This window comes from Clarias gariepinus, chromosome 18 (genome assembly GCF_024256425.1).
Source record: "Clarias gariepinus isolate MV-2021 ecotype Netherlands chromosome 18, CGAR_prim_01v2, whole genome shotgun sequence".
NCBI classification, from domain to species: domain Eukaryota; kingdom Metazoa; phylum Chordata; class Actinopteri; order Siluriformes; family Clariidae; genus Clarias; species Clarias gariepinus.
The window spans coordinates 25,653,293-25,666,915 of NC_071117.1; positions in this window are offsets into that span (position 1 = coordinate 25,653,293).

Below are 13,623 nucleotides of genomic sequence, written 5' to 3' on the forward strand. Positions count from 1 at the left end.
TTTTACAAAGCAGAAGAGGAACTACTATATCCCAGTCATCAACAGCAGCCCAGTGGAGAGAGTGGACAGCTTCCGATACCTCGGTGTTCACATCATGCAGGACCTATCATGGTCCTGTCACATTAACACTGTGGTGAAAAAGGCCCGGCAGCATCTCTACCACCTCAGACGCTTGAAAGACTTTCGACTGCTCTCTAAGGTGCTCAGGAATTTCTACGCCTGTACCATAGAGAGCATCCTGACGGGGAACATCACGACCTGGTTTGGAAACAGCACCACACAGGACAGACGAGCTCTACAGAGGGTGGTGCGTTCAGCTTAACGAATCATCTGCACCGAGCTCCCTGACCTGCACTCGATCTACAGCAAGCGGTGCTGGACCTAGGCCCGGAAGATAGTGAAGGACCTCAGCCATCCCAGCAATGGACTGTTCTCTCTGTTGCGGTCTAGGAAGCAATTCCGCTCCCTGAAGACCAACACAGAGAGACTGAGGAGGAGCTTCTTCCCGCAGGCGATAAGGTTTCTCAACCACAACACAATACAGGACTAACATCATCTTTTTATATCAAACACTGACTGGGCATTTATGGCCACTATAAACACATTTATGCACACTTTTGCACTATATATTCATATTTTTTATTTATGGACCACTGCACAAATCACTTTTAAAAACAAGTCACTTTAAAAAGTCACTTTTATGCATATTTGCACACCTCAGTAATTTCTATTTCTGATTTGGACAAGTTCCTATTTTCTTCTTTTTATATTTCTATATTATTATATTGATATTTGTTCTTATTTGTACAGTATATTTTATTAGTTAATTTTATTTTACACCATATTTCTATATTACAGTATACTTGTACAGTATCTTTTACTAGCTAATTTTATTTTCTATCAAATTTCTTTTATTACAGTATATTTTACTTGTACAGTGCGTTTTATTAGTTAATTTTGTCTTCTTACATATTTCTTTTATTCATATTTATCTCTTATGTTTAAGCTTTTATTTTTTAAGGTCACAGGCAGTCGTGTAAGCGTTTCACTACATATCGTACTGTGTATGACTGTGTACGTGACAAATAAAATTAGAATTTGAATTTGAATTCCGCCGCCACGGGTTTTACCGCTCTCAGCGAGAACTCTGTTTGCTCGGTAGCATGTTAGCTGGTCGAGCTGAACGGCGCTATCCGGAATACTATTGTTGAGCCATCTTTCAGTAAATACAAAAACACAGCAGTCTCTTACAGTCCTTAGGGTTGTGCGAAGAAGTTGAATGTGGTCCAGTTTATTGTCCAAAGAGCATACGTTAGCTAGTTCGATGGTAGGAATAGCCGGCTTGTGTGTGTAAGCCGCTAACCGAGCACAGATACCTCCGCGCTTTCACCTCTTCTGCTTCCTTTCTTGCCACCTGTGGTGCCTTTACTCTGGGCGGGGTGCCAATGTGGGGGTCAGGGATGGCGAAGGCCTCCGGAGATAGAGATTATGTAGGGGGACAATCCGTGGCAGTGGGGGCATTTTACTGCATAACACCGACAAGTTCCATGTTCCGTTGCGTTTTGACCTTACTCCCATAGTTCTTTGGGCATTAGCTTTAACTGGAGCTAGTATGTCTGTTGTTTTAGTGGCAGCTTCTTACAAGATTGGGTTGCCAGTTTAACACTTAATTGCATTTGAACAGTTGAGCGTGAGGGCCCAACTGTGGAAGTTTGGTGGTGCGGGGGTGGAATCAGTCCAGCTCCTTGCTACATTAATCATTTCAGATTTGCATATTATTGCCACTGGCTCTAAAATGTATTTGCCCCAATTGCTGCTATTATCTGACATCAGCTATATTAGCTTTTCGACCTACAAACACAATGGCCATGCCTAGTTTACTAAAACAGACTAACACAGAGGCCACATCTCTGTCACTGTGACTGTGACAAGTGCAGTGTTTTTTCCTTCTTTACTGTAACTGGTAGATACAGAAACCATGCTTCCTTTACTTGATGGAAGGTTCAGCCAACACAATTTTTTGGTATTTCAAATGATTAAATTATTCTAATTGTCCCTCTCATTCTAATAGCACGTACATACTTGTTAATTTCCATCCTACAAGCATCTTTCAAAGGCATTATCAATCAGATCATTTCCTAGCACTTCTATTTTCTTTAAATAATAAATAGAAAAGTGATTTTTAGAAATGCTTGATCACTTGATCGAATGAAACAGACTGGCCTGTTCCAAAGGAACCTAAACAGGACTGATTCATTTTACAAAGAAATGTGCTAATAGTAAAAGCTCTAAACTTCTCATGAACCCACCACTTAAACAGCAGCAGCAGTAAGAAATGGCAGTCAGGGACACGCCAGTCTCCATCCCCAAACAACACTCCGAATCTCCCTAATTCTAATCACCCACACCTAACCCTCTTCACGAACATGTACAAATGCACCTTACTTTCCTTCACCCAGCGTCTGGTCTCTCCCACGGACAAAGACTCATGATTCTAGACAAGGACTCTTTTTCAACACTCCTCGTTTCCTCATCACCCCGTCTTCTGGTCTTCCTGGTCTCCGTGTTCTGCTGTTGTCTCCACCGTTCATGATCATCTGTCCATCAGCTCCAGCACCATTTTAGATAAGACTCTCTGGATTACTCTCCTTACTTACATTTCATCCTGAACAGTTATTATTCATTGTAAATAAAAGTGCCTATTCGGGTTTTCTATATTTCTGTCTTTGGAGTCTGGCATTTCGTAACAACGGCATCATACATTGTTTGTATTGATTCTGTCATCGGCGTCTTGTAAAATATCTTATTTCCTTTATTGAATCCTTCTGTTGCAACATGGTTGAGTGCACACAGACGACGCAAACAAAAACCTCAGGGATTGGGGAAATATTTCAACTTTTTATAAGGCTACTTTATTTGTGTACCATTTATGCAAATTGTGAACTTTAACCCTGCCTTCACACAGCAAGTGCCAAATCACTCAAGCTGCTAGAATTTTGTCAGATATGAATAGGTAATAGCTACACTATATGTAAGCGTTTTAGAGTAAGTTAATAAGATAATGATGAGTCTGAAACCAATTTGTCTTATTTTAATGTATATTCCTGGATCATACTAAGAATGTTTGCAGATTTCAGAACACATTGTAGTTCAATGTTCAAAAATGTCTGAGCATTTCAAATCTAAAGCAAGAGCTCCACATACATATATCTTAACAGCAAGAAATGAATCCAGTTTTACAGGATCAATCATGTTGAGCGGACATGAGAAGTGTAACAGCTGTGATTCACAATGTGTCCCAAAGATCAATACTGAACTCGAGCAAGGTCTAAGGTTCTATTTAAACTGCTGCTGGTTAGACCTGATCAGGCTCATAAACTATAACAGAGGAGATCCGGAGTCGTTAATCAGGCAGCATGCTTAAACACACACGCGCGCGCACACACTCTTTTATAATAGGAACTGCATGGAGTGTAAAGTACCTGCAGCCAAAACAAAGTACGTCATCATTTCTTATAAAGGCAGATTTAGCCTAGTCAGATTTATGGTTAATGAACCAGAGCAATGAAGATGGCTGTGACTGTAATAATGGAGTTTGCACAAAAATCTCCAGTGTATGAATATATTAAATGAAGCTGCATGTACAATTTGGATTCTTCCTGGATTAATTTTTAAGAAAAAAAAAAAAAGTGTTGCAAAAGTTCAAGCTTTTCATATATTTCGGAGAATACTGAAGACAGGAGGAATTTGATTGTGGGATTAAATGGTCACATAGTGGAACAATTTATTTTCAAGAAAGTCTACTTCTCTTCTTTTTGTTGTGGTGTTGGAGTTTAAAAGAGCAGGAAATAAACCATGCATGTTTTACGCCTGGAGGCAGCTCTATTTCCCTTTCTGTTGACGGCAGCTTAATTCCCCATAGTGACATTAATATCACAGATCAGAGCACAGCTTAAGGCGAAATCCTCTGCTTTGGACTGTTTAATTTATTTCATAAAAAGAGAAAATGATTATTGTTCATGCTGTGGATGGCTGGATTTTATTAATGCAAAATTCCCAGGACTTTTTTTTGTTATAATTATTATTATTATTCCCTAGTTAAGTAAAATTGATCATCTTTGGCATTATAAGGATATTGCATGTTAAGAAAGATTGCTCTCCATTGCTTCTTTAGAGATTAATACAAACTGAACTTTGATGTCTGTATATAAATAAAGCTTAACTTAATAAACCTTAACCTTCATTTTAAATCGCCCATTTACAATAATAACTCGCTAAAGAACAGTGACATTAAACTCTACTAAAATGAATAACAAGAACATAAATCAGAACTGACTACTATAAATAAGAATAATATTCAAGTGTAAAGAATTAAACCTTTGAACCAGGGGTCTGCTACTCATCCAGCTCTACCTATGATTTAAACCTGCTTTGTTAACATAATTGAAGCTGTGCTTAATTTATTTACCATTTAGGACTGAAGAAATGAAATTAATTAATAAAAAAAAAAAAAACAGCTAGAGTATACAGCAGTGGCCAAAAGTATTGAAACACAGATAAAATTTAATGTTTTAGTCCCATTATCAAATTAAGAAAATTATGAAATAGGAACAATCAATATTTCCTATTGGATCCAGTTGGGCATGAAGTCAATAAGACATCTGCAGTACTTTGGGGTCACCTGCATGAGTGTTTCCTTAAAATCATGTACAGAGTTTTGTTTTACTGCTAATTCCTTCTTTTCAACAGTTTTCCGTTGGTTTTAAATGTGGAAATGACCCAGACCATGGTTCAAGAGGCTGAATATCAGTTAATTTGCACAACTGTTCGGCCAGAACAGACTAGGACTAACCAGTGAAATCACCTGTATTACAAGGAGAACTATTATAAACGGCATATGTTGTCTTAATACTTTTGGCCACCGATGTGTAAATGGTGGCATGTCATATACTGGGATTTTTGCTGAATTCCTACAGTTTAAAGCTCCAGACCTATTGCTTCTTAAACAGAATAAAGCCGTTTCTTAAGTCAAATAGGTTACATTTAGTTTAATACATACATTTATTATAAAAGGGTAATAGCAATGCTATATCCATGCAGTGTTAAGTTAGCTGCCAGATATGTTTTAAATTCCCAGTTTTGAATTGCATTATATATATAACAGAGGTACAAAAAACTTTTTAGATACTCATCTGTTAAGCATACAGCTCATTTTGATTTAATCCATAACTTTATTCTTCAGCATTTTGACCCTTGAGATAATTCATTAACTCTAATTAAAATATGTTCTCTGTGGATGATATTTATGTGGATTGGGATAAGATTTATTATATATCTGAATTTTTGTCTATTATTATAATAAATTATAAGAATAATTATAAATATTAGACAATGAATAAAACAGTCCTAGCAATATTAACACCAGCAATATTGGCCTAGTTGGCCTCATAATTACTTGCAAGATAAACCTGGATCAATTTGTCATATCTTGAATCAATAATCATTTGCTTGAGCAGCAAGAGGAGAGATGTAAAGCGGAAATGTGATGTTCTTTCATTTCAACAGCCGATAAAATCGACAGAGGGAGAATCTGACCTGTAACATAATCTATAATTTTATTAAGGAATGTGCCACAATGTGTCTGGATTTATTACAGCAGGAATGATGCTTGACATACACTCATACTGTGCGAGTACTAGGCTAGATTCTTTTGGCTTTCAGAACACCCTTAATTAGTAAAATGAAGGCATTTCAAAATGAGGTTGATTTCTAATTTGTGACATGCCACATTCCTGTGGTCATAAAAGCCATGCATATAGTCAGCAACAGCACTCCAGTAGGTTGGGACATTTAAACAATACTCAATTATCACTAAGGGCCCACATTGAACCACTACCACCAGCCTGCATTAGTAATACAAGCAGAATAAATATATTCTTTTAAGTTTATTAGACCAAATTCTGACCAGCAGGAATTGAGAATTATTAGAACTTCTTCCAGTCTTCTATTGTCCAATTTGGAGAGCCCATGCAAATGGCTTTATTTTTTGTCACCCAGGAAACCTCTGCTAACTGGAAGTTAACATTACAGATGGTTATGAATGCAAATACGGTAGATCAGCGGTTTTGGAAATACTTAGACTACCCTCTCTCTAGCACCAAACCCTTAAAATGTTTAAAGCCACGTGAATCACTCAATTTGCCATTGTTATGCTCGGTTTAAACTATTCAGCAAATTTGAAACGGTTCAGCAAATCGTCCTGATTATGTCTGAACGCATTAAGTTGCTGCCATGGAATTGGTTAATTGACAAGCTGGTGAACAAGGCAGAACCATCATAGCATACTTGAAACCCACAACACTATATTTATTTATTTATTTATTTATTTATTTATTTTTGTCTATGTTTCTGGTTTGAATACAGGATGTTGAAAAAAGAATGTATAAGAAAATGTTTAAATTTGACAGCAAACATTTGACTGAGCAATGTGATAGCAACAGATGGTTGAAATGGATATAGTCAGACACATTTTCACTATGATTTGCTCACCCAGCTTCAGTCGTCCGTGCGGGGAATTGAATACGGCGCCCTTTCAAAGCAACACAGTTAACCGCAGGAATGATAACGGTGGGTGAGTATGCCAGAAATTGAAACCATGTCTGCAAGTCTATCATTCTGTTTTCATGGAATAGTCACACTCAGAACAGACTGAATCCATCAGTGCCACAAGGTTGCATCTTTTTTATGATCATCATTTTAAATACAGATGGATATATTAACATAAAACTGTGAACTTGCAAACTCATTTTTATGTGCAAAATATAAAATGTTAAACATATATTTTATTTTATTATCCAAATACTGAGATGAGAAAAAAAATAAAACTAGGATTAACGAAATATTTATTAAACTGAAATAAAAACATGTAAGAAATGGGAAAATAAAATCACAATTCTAAACTGTTTTTTAACAACACAAAGATTTATTTGAGCTTCTATTTTTTTCTTTACATTCTGAGTGGGTCAGTGGTTTCCATATACTTAGTATTTACGGTAGTAGCGTTGTCTTGAAATTGTTTACCTCGGGTCAGATGTGTCCTCCACAAGCTTCTTACAATAGGTTGGAATGAAATTTAGCTCATCCCTCCTGACAGAACTGGTGTAACTAAGACAAGGTTTGTAGGCCTTCTTGCTCACACACACTTTATTTACTTCTACCCAAAAATTCTCTACTGGATTAAGGTAAGGGCCACTATAATACTTATAGTAAACCAATTCACCACAACTTTAAAAAAATATTTGTGGCCATTGTCTATTTAAAAAGAAAAAAAAAATCAATTGCGACCAATATTTAATTTTCTGGCTTTACCCAAATAATAATCCTTTCTCATGATGCCATCTATTTTGAACTGCATCAGCAGCAAAGTACCATCACATGATGTTGCCACATACAGTATGTGCTTCACGGTTATGAAGGTGTTCTGCTTGCAATCCTCCCCTTTTTCCTCCAGACAATTAAGGTCATGAAGGCCAAACATTTTAATTTGTGTTTCCAAAATTTCTCCAAAAAGTTACACCTTTGTCCCTATATGCAGCTTCAGACTTTAATCTGCCATTTTGGTGGTTTGGGAGCATAGCTTTTTACTAGCTAAGCAGCCTTCGAATTTATATTGACATGGGTCTTATTTTATTGTGGCTATAGATACTTTTGTACCCGTTTCCTCCAGGGTCTTCACAATGATCTTTACTGTTGTTTTGGGATTAAATTGCATGTTTTTTTCCCAAGGTAGGTTCATCTCTATGAGACAAAACACATCTTGTTCTTGAGTAGTGATGTTTATGCTTGCATAGTACTGTTTGTACAGATGAACATTAGGCATTTAAAAAATTGATAAACAATTTTTCTGAAGTCTTGGCTGATTTTGGAATTTGAAGGTAGACTGTAAAAAAACATAGACAGCTACAATATCAAACACAATGTTGCCTTTGCCCTTTATCATACCAATGCTCTTGGTAGTCCCATGGTTATCACTCACTCACTCACTCAGTCATCCTGTATACCTTTATCCTGTATTCAGCTTATCCCACGATACGTACTGTAGGGCAGAAAGCGGGGTACACACTGGACAGAGTGCCAATCCATCTCAGGGCACACACACACACACACACACACACATACACACTTTTTCACACAATACAGGCAATTTGGTAACACCAATTAGCCTAATCTGCATGTCCTCAAAAACATTATTCCTCGTTATGGACTGTGCTTTGTTTATTCTTGTACTTTTTGCATTTGGACTGTTGAAGCACAAAGTTGGTCCACAAAGCTTGTAATGGTGTTAATTTAAAACATGATTCATTGCACCTCCTGGGTCCGGGTTCAATTCCCATGCTAGATTTAGTGTGCATGTTCTCCAGTTTCCTCCCACAGTCTGTTTGTTTTATTCAGATCCAAATAGGGTCACAACAACATTTAATAAAGTGAAATATGCACATTACAGGAGTTTTGCAGTATTTTCTACATGCAAACTCTTAATTTTTAAATGCTGATTTTCTATACAATTTTTTGTACAAATGTTGTTAAACTTATAATATGGGTTATATAATTGTTTTGACAATAGCAAATAATTTCCTCATTTAGAAGAGAGAGATGAGCAGCTTGAAAGCATTTGCAAACATATTATATGTTCTGGCACTAGATGGTTGTGAGTAATCACATTGACAACACAGAATTAATTATTTTCAATAGAAGGGGTGTTCAAGTCAAACCTTGTGATAAAATTTCTGGTAAAAAACAGATCCAATTAACATTCATTGAAGACTTGTAGCACGTTATGGTGATGAGACTTGTAGCTGTAGTAAAACTCTTAAAAAGTTTTTGAAAATGATTTGTAAATTCTATAAATGATGATCCTGGGGTGGCTCAGAGCCCAATGCAGTCTTCCCCTGGAACATTTAGCACATGGAACGCCTGGTTCTTGTTGTGGATAAGATGTATCTGTCTGTAAGAACAGGGACTGAGTCATTCATCAAAACCACTTGCACATAACAGGAACTCAGCTGGGAGTTATTGTCCCCTTCCCCATTTAGTCCTAAATTCGCTCTTAGCCATCTCCACATGTTTGGGCTATTAAAGGAATTCCTGGGAGGCCAGCATTTTGAACATCATTTAGGCAGTCTGACCAGTCTCCGATGAACTTAGAAAACTTGGTGGAAACCAAACACTAGTGAAACCCCGGGATGAGTGCATTTATGTACTAGTGGATCATATAGAGGAATAATGGGAGTGTTTACTCTCGTAACTTTGTTCTGTTTTTCTGCACAATCGAAAGTCCTGCCTTGACCTGAATTCTCAGCATGTATCTAGATAGAGTACTTAAAAAGTCAAGCTTGCTATTGTTTACCTCCTGAACCGGTTTTTGTTTTGATTTTGAAGTTTCATTCAAAGTTCCTTACAATGTCATCTTACTTCATACCACCCAAAAGACTCTTATAAATGCAGTGTAGCACTGTACACAAGTAAATTAATAAAACAGAAATAAAGAAAATAAGTCAGTAAAGATTTTAGTTTACACCACTTCTCAGTTTAACTTTTTTTTTTTTAAATTACAGTTCAGCTTCTGTTATATAGAGATCAGGGAAAAAAAGGTTATTTCTTACTTGAGTCTTTGTAATGAATACGGTGCATTGTTTAGGTTGAAGAGGTTTTCTGTCTGCAGTCTAGGACAAATAAATTGACCCTTGCCTTTCATTGCCCTTTCACTGGGTATGTATTCTAGATTTATAGATTTTTATAGCTCACAAAAGTAGGCCTCTTTGTACTGTACTTGAGACAACAACCATGATGTATACAAGAAAATTTAATTGACCTTAGAGGAAAGATTCGCAGACACTATAATTCTGCTTTTCTTTAGGCAGGTGGGGATAAAATAACATCTTTACAAACATGAAAATGAATAAATCCAATGAAACACTCTGACCTAGCACTAAATTCCAACTCCACAAGCTGATTGTGGATTTATTTAACTGTGTTTTAATAACAAGGACCTTTCCAGTCCTCCCAGTGCGAAAGTGTGTGTAGAAATTGTTTGTAGTGGTCAGATTTTCTGCCTTTTTAATTTTCTGCCTATTTGTTGTACTCAATTAAATATGATTATTGTATAATTATTGGAGATTTTGTTAGCCATTGAAGTTGTCCTTACTTAATATATATATATATATTCTCAATAAATCCAAGGACTAGAACTATATATAAACATAAATATGAAAAATTGGATATGTTTTATGTTTCAGACAAAATGTTTAACCAGCAAGTTTATTTATTTGGCCATCAAACTTTTGTAACATGCAACCATTGTTATGTTTAAATACTACTGCATTTTGTGCAGGATAATGGCGACCCAAGGCTCATGGGGGACTAAAGGCCAGCATCCAGTCAAATCCCACAGAAAAGCCAATGCAGCTGCAAAAAAACGTTATGCTGTCTATAATACAAAGGCTTCAGAACATCCAGTGTACAACCCCCCACTGTACACAAGGACCACGAGCCCAAAGCAACCGTCTCAGCATCCAAATTATCCCATCCCAATCCAAACAAGCACCCATGGACCCCCACCCCACAACCCACATAACAAAAAAGATCAATCACTAACATGTCAGTGCCAGACACCACAGCACACCCCCACATCCAGTATTTATTTATTTTTTTATTTATCCAAAATCGGGTTGCAGGGTTAGCAGTTCCAGCAGGTAACCCCAAGCTTCCCTTTCCCCAGCCACCTCAGCTAACTCTAACTGGGGATCCTGAGGCCAGTGTGGAGACATAATCTTCCCACGTACTCCTTGGTTTGCCCTGTGGCCAAGTCGGATGTGTCAAGAACCTCTCCCTAGTGTGGCATCCTGGTGATAGATGTTTGTATTTTTGATCCTTCAGTCATGACTTAATGCTCATGACCATACTTATGTCTCACCTTCACTTGGGGAAATTACTCGCTCCCTAACTGAAGTGGACAATCTATCAGTTTTCTGCTGTGTGACTTTCAAAACAAATTATGTAGATATTGTTTTACTATAAAATTGTGCAAAATTGATTGGTATATAATCTTTTTAATAGTATGGCCAAGTGAATTCATTAACAGCTTTATAAATATACACCATGTAAATTAAGTCGCAAACTTGTGTAATAAATGTGTAGTATATATGTAACAACACTGTTATAAATATGTAATAACTTTAAATAATTATTTAATAGATGTAAAATGTTATAACCTAAATTTAACATTGTAACATGGCCACTAGGGTAGATCCACTAACATCCTAACATCAGACACCACAGCACACCCCCAGAGTTTCAGTGGCTCATGCCCCGAGGGGCCAGCGCTGCCCTGGTGGAACAAGCAGATCTTGTGTAATATTGCCGTACAGTGTCTGGGTGTCTAAATTTAAAGTTAACACAATACACATCTATTGAATAAATATAACTACAATTATTTTTACAAATTTAGATGCCTTTTGTGATTCATGTATACACAGTGGTACCTTAGTATGCAAATGCCCTGCCTCACAAACTGAAATTTTGCGAACAAAAATTGCCTTGGCATGTGAAGTAAATGAACTGAATGAATGTACCAAGACCAACACCATGGGTTCCAACAATTATCAAGGACGGTAGCAAGAAGAAAACGGAGCCACTTTCAGTTTAGTTTTTAAAGCAGCCAGTGACGAGAGGAATCATAAATGAATGCTAAATAAGGTTTAATGTCTATTTATTTTATATTGAACTGAATTTGCATGTCTTTCTAAATCATTTTGATATTTTTAATATGCAAAAATCTAATTATAGTGTGGGAAACTGGTTATACTGGTAATATTTTTGGCCTGCTGAAACAGATTCCAATTTCACCTTAAGAACTCACCTCCGGAATGGATTAAATTTATATGCGGTGGTACCACGGTATTTAAATATCAATGATAAATTGAAGATTCGTGTCTAACATAATGGCTGCTGGTGAGTTCCTTGGTTTTGTATAAAGATCAGCTTATTGTTTTTAAAATCTGCATAAAATACAAAATTCATGAATCCTTAAAAACAAAACAAAGCTTTTTTTTATGCATCCATGATAAATAAGTTTCTTTTGTCAAATGCATTACAAACTATTAAAATTCAGCACCACACCATTATAAGTCCATTAATAGCCTAATTTTAGCACACATTTCCTAATGTCATTGCCAGTTCATGTTTACAGACTATAGAAACTATTTACAAATATTTCCAAAATCCTGTTCATTACAGCTGTGCACTTCCATGCTGGAGTGAACTAGTAATTAAACCTGATGGGAGGGGGGTCGTTAATAAAGCCTGCGTGAAGCAGAATTTGCTTTTAATCACAGACCAGACACAAATATTCATAATTCTTAGTGCATGTGCTAAACACGGTGTGTGTGTGTGTGTGTGTGTCTGTGCATGTGCAAACTGTACATGTGTATGTGTGTGTGCATGTGAATTTAGCAGGAGGAACTTTCAGAGCAAATTCCAGCCTGTCAAAGCAGAAGCTCTGGCACTCAGGGAACTTAATTATAGTACGGCTAAATCTGTGTCTGTGTGGATGTAAGGGGGAGTAAAAGAACAAGTCATTTTTTCAATTTGTTTGACAAGTGATCAAGCCAAAGAACATTCTGTGTGTGTGTGCATGTGTGTGCATGCAAGTGCGTGTGCGTGTGCTGATCTACAGGATTATGTTCACATAATGCACTGGGGTAGCTCTGACATTCTTTTTATTTCCTCTAGCTATCGAATAATCCATTAATTGTAGTACCCAGTAATAAAATGCCTCTGTGCAAGTAATTTCTTCTTTATGAGTTAGTGACCAGTGTTAATATATTTAGTCATCTTTTGCATGTATCAATGATAAGCTTTCCAAACAAGAAAAAAATTATAATTAAAGCATGATCACACAAACTGACTATTACAATGTAAGGTATGAATATAAGCCATGCTATATAATTTTATGTAAAATGCAAATTAATGCACATGATAAAAAAAAATCTAAGATCTAAGGAAAACTAAAAAAATTATTCATCTTACATTCAGTTCCTTAGGACAGTAAAGTGTATTTGAGCACCACGAAAGTGTTAGATTTACAGATGTCACCCATTGAAAGTAATCCTGTCTGAATAGGATGTTTTTTTTTGTTGTTGTTTAGAAATCACTTTAGGGGAAAATAATTATTCCCAAAAGCTAAAAAAAATAAAAATTAAATAATAATAATAATAATAATAATAATAATAGTAATAATAATAATAATAATAATAATAATAATAATAATAATAATAAATCAATAAAAGCTATACAAATCTGGTGTGATCAGCAGTTGCCAGAAAGAGCAACCAGTACAAATCTGTCTGAGTAACAAATGTGGAACAAAACAGAATTAGGGTGTTTCTGCATCTTCATGCAGAATCTCTGCATTAGGGCATTGTGATTTAAAGGTAAGTTTAATGAAGCATGTGGATTGATGAGGCAAGCATGCAGACTCAGCTTTGGGCAATTCATAAATCATGCTCAGACATCAAAACTATGTCTGGGAGAAAAGCTGGACAGAGCAACATAGACAGATCCAAA